The 7,972-nt window shown below is 37.2% G+C and overlaps 1 non-coding gene across 1 annotated transcript; it reads right to left on the bottom strand.

The window, feature by feature from the left end:
* Window positions 1-5,561: 5,561 nt before the first annotated feature.
* Window positions 5,562-5,669, bottom strand: LOC112739063 (small nucleolar RNA R71). Its single transcript, XR_003170003.1, has one exon. It is a non-coding gene; the product is annotated as a small nucleolar RNA R71 (small nucleolar RNA).
* Window positions 5,670-7,972: the final 2,303 nt, after the last annotated feature.

Below are 7,972 nucleotides of genomic sequence, written 5' to 3'. Positions count from 1 at the left end.
TGTACCATGCACTATATCCTTGAAATGATTTATGGTGAGACAGTGGTTGTTGTTTCCTTCTCTGCTGCATGAGTGTGCAGGGCCTATGTCCCTAGCGTGGCAGGAAGGCTACATCCAGAAGGATGTGTTGGCTTGGCATTTATTGACCGACAAGTGATATCCCAAGCCAAATAGGATAGACATTTATCATGTGCATCTTCTATATGCTTGCTTGCTTTGATTACTTGAGTTATGCCTATTTGAACAACATGCCTAAATGCTAGTTGAATTACCTATTGTATATGTATATTACTTGTGTTTTACTCATTTGCATTACTTGTGTTTTCTGCTGGGATTGAGGAGGCTCAGTAGGCGGTGGCAATGGGATCGCACAGAGGTTAGGTTGGCGAAGGCTGTGGGAAACAACGGTGTGATTAGTATTAGTTAGAAATCCCCTAAGATTAGCAACCCTGTTTACGGTTTATGGTTTAAGTTGTTTATTTTTGGTTAAGCTTGAATGTCGGTATCAATGTGAAGTTCTAGGATTGCCTTTGGCGTCCAGAACCTTACATCTTATATATTGGGCTCTGTTACCATATTGAGAACCTCCGGTTCTCATACCATATGTTGTTGTTGTTTTTCAGATGCAGGTTGCAACCCACCACGATGAGTTTGCGAATATGGTAATAGAGTGGTGTATGATCTTTCTTATATTTTATTTCACTTTACCTTTGTTGTAGTTATTCTCTCGCCTTTTATATATTTAACTTTGTTGCCTTAGAGGCTTTATTTTTGAAAATCTTTGAGGGATAGGTTGTTGTTGTTTTAAACTTCAAAACTCTATTGTTTTCAGTTTAACAAGCCAGCCAAAACTCCACAGGCCGTGACTAGTCCTCTCTTTGGTATATCAAACTTATATATATACATCTTGCTTATTTTAATTATTACCTTGTGTATCCTGGAGCTATCTACAAGGTTTTACATATATTAATCTCGTTCTGTTCGTACCTATGCGTTTCGTTATCGTGTGTGAATGCTTCGCGTTTTGTAATTCCGCTTTCTGCAATTTGAGCTTTTATTCCTTCATTGGGCTTCTAGTATTACTATTTCTTTTGATAAATAATAATATATGAGCCTTAGAACTATCGTGACACTTTGTTATCCTTCGCTTTACGGTGCGACGTAAGGCTTACTATGGTGGGTTGCAACCTGCATCTGAAAAACAATAGCAACATATGGTATGAGAACCGGAGGTTCTCAATATGGTAACAGAGTGGAGTATACTCTTTTTTATATTTTATTTCACTTTACTTTTGCTGTATTTATTCTCTCGCCTTTTGTATATTTAACTTTGTTGCCTTAGAGGATTTTTTTCCGAAAATCTTTGAGAGATAGGTTGTTACTATTTTAAACTTCAAAAATCTATCGTATTTAGTTTAACTAGCCGGCCTAAACTCCACAGGCCGTGACTAGTACTCTCTTTTGTATATTGATGAGCAGATAATTTATACGCTTTTGGGCATTATTTTTAGTATGTTTTTAGTAGGATCTAGTTACTTTTATGGATGTTTTTATTAGTTTTTATGTTAAATTCACATTTCTGGACTTTACTATGAGTTTGTGTGTTTTTCTGTGATTTCAGGTATTTTCTGGCTGAAATTGAGGGACTTGAGCAAAAATCAGATTCAGAGGTTGAAGAAGGACTGCTGATGCTGTTGAATTCTGACCTCCCTGCACTCAAAGTGGATTTTCTGGAGCTGAAGAACTCTAAATGGCGCGCTCTCAACGGCGTTGGAAAGTAGACATCCAGGGCTTTCCAGCAATATATAATAGTTTATACTTTGCCCTAGTTTAGACGATGCAAAAGGGCGTTGAACGCTAGTTCTACGCTGCAGTCTGGAGTTAAACGCCAGAAACACGTCACAAACCAGAGTTGAACGCCAAAAACACGTTACAACTTGGCGTTCAACTCCAAAAGAAGCCTCTGCACATGTAAACTTCAAGCTCATCCCAAGCACACACCAAGTGAGCCCCGGAAGTAGATTTATGCATCAATTACTTACTTCTGTAAACCCTAGTAGCTAGTCTAGTATATATAGAACTTTTTATCATTGTATTCACAGTCTTGGTTACTCCGGTTCCTCTCTGGGGCCAAGACCAATGAACTCCATTATCACTTATGTATTTTCAACGGTAGAGTTTCTGCACTCCATAGATTAAGGTGTGGAGCTCTGCTGTTCCTCATGATTTAATGCAAAGTACTACTGTTTTCTATTCAATTCAACTTATTCCGCTTCTAAGATATCCATTCGCACCCAAGAACATGATGAATGTGATGATTATGTGACGCTCATCATCATTCTCACTTATGAACGCGTGCCTGACAAACACTTCCGTTCTACATGCAAACAAGCTAGAATGAGTATCTCTTAGATATCTAATACAGAGGACCGAGTTCGAGATATTAGAATCTTCGTGGTATAAGTTAGAACCCATGGATGGCCATTCCTGAGATCCGAAAATTCTAAACCTTGTCTGTGGTATTCCGAGTAGGATCTGGGAAGGGATGGCTGTGACGAACTTCAAACTCGCGAGTGCTGGGCGTAGTGACAGACGCAAAAGGAGGGTGAATCCTATTCCAATATGATCGAGAACCTCCAGATGATTAGCCGTGCCGTGACAGAGCATTTGGACCTTTTTCACAGAGAGGATGGGATGTAGCCATTGACAACAGTGATGCCTTACATACAGCTTGCCATGGAAAGGAGTAGGACTGGTTGGATGAAGACAGTAGGAAAGCAGAGGTTCAGAGGAACGAAAGCATCTCTATACGCTTATCTGAAATTCTCACCAATGAATTACATAATTATTTCTATCTTTATTTTCTATTTATTTATTATTATTATTCGAAAACTCCATAACCATTTGATATCCGCCTGACTGAGATTCACAAGATGACCATAGCTTACTTCATACCAACAATCTCCGTAGGATTGACCCTTACTCACGTAAGGTTTTATTACTTGGATGACCCAGTGCACTTGCTGGTTAGTTGTATCGAAGTTGTGACAAATTATGAATTAAGATTAGAGCACCAAGTTTTTGGAGCCATTACCAGGGATCACAATTTCGTGCACCAAGTTTTTGGCACCATTGCCGGGGATTGTTCGAGTTTGGACAACTGACGGTTCATCTTGTTACTCATATTAGGTAACTTTATTTTAATTTTAAGTTTTTGTTTTTATTCTTTTACTTTTCGAAAAAAATTTCCAAAAAAATAAAATAAAATATATTTTTCTTCAAAATTTTTAAGAATGAATTCTAGTGTTTCATGAAGCATGTTGAAGCCTGGCTGGCTGTAAAGCCATGTCTAAATTCATTTGGACTGAGGCTTCCAAATCATCATTACAAGAGCAAGCTAGTTGTTGCTAATCAAATTTGTTATTGTATGACTGATTTGTATCTTCTAAAGCTTGGCTGGCCATTGGCCATGTCTAGTGTTTTGGACCGGAGCTTTCATTAAAAGCTTGGCTGGCTAGTAAGCCATGTCTAATTCCTGGACTGAGGCTTTAGACTAAGAGTGCAAGTTTCCTGGAATTCATATTAAAAATTTTGGAATCCTTATTTTTCTTTTTCACATTAATTTTCGAAAAATCCAAAAAAAAATTAGAAAATCATAAAATCAAAAATATTCTTGTGTTTCTTGTTTGAGTCTTGAGTCAATTTTAGTTTAGTGTCAATTGCATGTTTTAAATTTTGCATAAAATTTTCGAAAAATTCATGCATTCATAGTGTTCTTCATGATCTTCAAGTTGTTCTTGGTAAGTCTTCTTGTTTGATCTTGATGTTTTCTTATTTTGTGTCTTTTGTTGTTTTTCATGTGCATCTTTGCATTCATAGTGTCTAAGCATTAAAGATTTCTAAGTTTGGTGTCTTGCATGTTTTCTTTGCATCAAAAATTTTTCAAAAATATGTTCTTGATGTTCATCATGATCTTCAAAGTGTTCTTGGTGTTCATCTTGACATTCATAATTTTCATGTTGTGAGTCATTTTTTATGTTTTTCTCTCTCATCATTAAAAATTCAAAAATAAAAAATTTATCTTTCGCTTTTTCTCTCATAAATTTTCGAAAATTTGAGTTGACTTTTTCAAAATTTTTAAAATCTAGTTGTTTCTTATGAGTCAAATCAAATTTTCAAATTGAAAATCCTATCTTTTTCAAAATCTTTTTCAAAATTAAATCTTTTTTATTTTTCTTATTTATTTTCGAAAATTTTAAAAATATTTTTCAAAAATCTTTTTCTTAATTTTATCTCATAATTTTCGAAAATATTATCAACAATTAATGTTTTGATTCAAAAATTTCAAGTTTGTTACTTGCTTGTTAAGAAAGATTCAAACTTTAAGTTCTAGAATCATATCTTGTGATTTCTTGTGAATCAAGTCATTAATTGTGATTTTAAAAATCAAATCTTTTTCAAAACTAATTTCAATCATATGTTTTCAAAAATACCTTTTTTATCTTATCTTTTTCAAAATCATATCTTTTTAATCATACCTTTTCATATCATATCTTTTTCAAATATCTTTTCTAACTTCTTATCTTCTTATCTTTTAAAAATTGATTTTCAAAATTTGTTTCAACTAACTAATTAACTTTTTGTTTGTTTCTTATCTCTTTCAAAACTACCTAACTAACTATCCCTCTCTAATTTTCGAAAATACCTCCCTCTTTTTCAAAAATTCTTTTTAGTTAATTAATTGTTTAAATTTTAATTTTAATTTTAATTCTCCTTTAATTTTCGAAAATCATCAACTTCTTTTCAAAAATTAATTTTCGAAATTCCCTCTCCCTCATCTCCTTCTATTTATTTGTTCATCTACTAACACTTCTCCTTACCCAAAAATTTGAACCCCTTCTTCTCTTCTGAGTTCGAATTCTTCTCTTCTTCATTCTCTTTCTTCTTTTCTTGTACTCACACAAGGGAACCTCTATACTGTGGTAAAAAGGATCCCTATTATTATTTTCTGTTCCCTTCTTTTTCATATGAGCAGGAGCAAGGACAAGAACATTCTTGTTGAAGCAGACCCTGAATCTGAAAGGACTCTGAAGAGGAAACTAAGAGAAGCTAACTTACAACAATCCAGAGACAACCTTACAGAAATTTTCGGAAAGGAAGAGGAGATGGCAGCCGAAAATAATAATAATGCAAGGAGGATGCTTGGTGACTTTACTGCACCTAATTCCAATTTACATGGAAGAAGCATCTCCATCCCTGCCATTGGAATAAACAACTTTGAGCTGAAACCTCAATTAGTTTCTCTGATGCAGCAGAACTGCAAGTTTCATGGACTTCCATCTGAAGATCCTTTTCAGTTTTTAACTAAATTCTTGCAGATCTGTGATACTGTTAAGACCAATGGGGTTGATCCCGAGGTATACAGGCTTATGCTTTTCCCGTTTGCTGTAAGAGACAGAGCTAGAGTGTGGTTGGACTCTCAATCCAAAGATAGCCTGAACTCTTGGGATAAGCTGGTCACGGCTTTCTTAGCCAAGTTCTTTCCTCCTCAAAAGCTGAGTAAGCTTAGAGTGGATGTTCAAACCTTCAGACAGAAAGAAGGTGAATCCCTCTATGAAGCTTGGGAGAGATATAAGCAACTGACCAAAAAGTGTCCTTCTGACATGCTTTCAGAATGGACCATCCTGGATATATTCTATGATGGTCTGTCTGAATTAGCTAAGATGTCATTGGATACTTCTGCTGGTGGATCCATTCATCTAAAGAAAACGCCTGCAGAAGCTCAAGAACTCACTGACATGGTTGCTAATAACCAGTTCATGTACACTTCTGAGAGGAATCCTGTGAGTAATGGGACGCCTCAGAAAAAGGGAGTTCTTGAAATTGATACTCTGAATGCTATATTGGCTCAGAATAAAATATTGACTCAGCAAGTCAATATGATTTCTCAGAGTCTGAATGGAATGTAAGCTGCATCCAACAGTACTCAAGAGGCATCTTCTGAGGAAGAAGCTTATGATCCTGAGAACCCTGCAATAGCAGAGGTGAATTACATGGTTGAACCCTATGGAAACACCTATAATCCCTTATGGAGAAATCATCCAAATCTCTCATGGAAGGATCAACAAAAGCCTCAACAAGGCTTTAATAATGGTGGAAGAAATAGGTTTAGCAATAGCAAGCCTTTTCCATCATCCACTCAGCAAAAGACAGAGAGTTCTGAGCAGAATCCATCTAGCTTGGCAAATATAGTCTCTGATCTATCTAAGGCCACTCTAAGTTTCATGAATGAAACAAGGTCCTCCATTAGAAATTTGGAAGCACAAGTGGGCCAGCTGAGTAAAAGGATCACTGAAATTCCTCCTAGTACTCTCCCAAGCAATACAGAAGAAAATCCAAAAGGAGAGTGCAAAGCCATTGATTTAATCACCATGGCCGAACCTACAAGGGAGAGAGAAGACATGAATCCCAGTGAGGAAGACCTCCTGGGACATCCAGTGATCAACAAGGAGTTTCCCTCTGAGGAACCAAAGGAGTCTGAGGCTCATTTAGAGACCATAGAGATTCCATTGAACCTCCTTATGCCCTTCATGAGCTCTTATGAGTATTCTTCTTCTGAAGAGAATGAGGATGTTACTGAAGAGCAAGTTGCCAAGTACCTTGGTGCAATCATGAAGTTGAATGCCAAACTATTTGGTAATGAGACTTGGGGAGATGAACATCTCCTGTTCACCAATGAACTAAATGCATTAGATCAACTGAGATTGCCTCAAAAGAAACAGGATCCTGGAAAGTTCCTAATACCTTGTACCATAGGCACCATGACCTTTGAGAAAGCTCTATGTGACCTGGGGTCAGGAATAAACCTCATGCCACTCTCTGTAATGGAGAAACTGGGAATCTTTGAGGTACAAGCTACTAGAATATCATTAGAGATGGCAGACAATTCCAGAAAACAGGCTTATGGACAAGTAGAGGACATGTTAGTAAAAGTTGAAGGCCTTTACATCCCTGCTGATTTCATAATCCTAGATACTGGGAAGGATGAGGATGAATCCATCACCCTTGGAAGACCCTTCCTAGCCACAGCAAGAGCTGTGATTGATGTGGACAGAGGAGAGTTGGTCCTTCAACTGAATAAGGACTACCTTGTGTTTAAAACTCAAGGTTCTCCTTCTATAACAATGGAAAGGAAGCATGAAAAGCTTCTCTCACTGCCGAGTCAACCAAAGCCCCCACAGTCAAACTCTAAGTTTGGTGTTGGAAGGCCACAACCAAACTCTAAGTTTGGTGTTGAACCCCCACATTCAAACTCTAAGTTTGGTGTTGGGAGGTTCCAACCTTGCTCTGATTATCTGTGAGGCTCCATGAGAGCTCATTGTCAAGCTATTGACATTAAAGAAGCGCTTGTTGGGAGGCAACCCAATTTTTATTTAACTAATTTTATTTTTATTTTTATTGTTCTTTCATATTTTATTAGGTTCATGATCATGTAGAGTCATAAAATAAATAAAAAAAATTAAAAACAGAATCAAAAACAGCAGAAGAAAAATCACACCCTGGAGGAAGGACTTACTGGCGTTTAAACGCCAGTAAGGAGCATCTGGCTGGCGTTCAACGCCAGAACAGAGCATGGAGCTGGCGTTAAACGCCAGAAATATGCTGCATATGGGCGTTGAACGCCCAGAACAAGCATCACTTCGGCGTCTAAACGCCAGAAATGCATGCAAAGGCATTTTACATGCCTAATTAGTGCAGGAATGTAAATCCTTGACACCTCAGGATCTGTGGACCCCACAGGATCCTCACATACTTCCACTCACATTCCCTCCTTATAATCCTATATCACCCTCTCTCTCTCTCTCTCTCCATTCACAGTCATCCCTTCTGTTTTCCATTCACCACTCACATCCATACACCCCACCTACCTTCAAAATTCAAAATCTCTTTCCCACCCAAGCCCACCCATATA

The sequence above is a fragment of the Arachis hypogaea genome, chromosome 13 (genome assembly GCF_003086295.3).
Source record: "Arachis hypogaea cultivar Tifrunner chromosome 13, arahy.Tifrunner.gnm2.J5K5, whole genome shotgun sequence".
NCBI classification, from domain to species: domain Eukaryota; kingdom Viridiplantae; phylum Streptophyta; class Magnoliopsida; order Fabales; family Fabaceae; genus Arachis; species Arachis hypogaea.
Note: the sequence above shows the minus strand (reverse complement) of the source record. Positions and strands in the feature narration are given on the sequence as shown.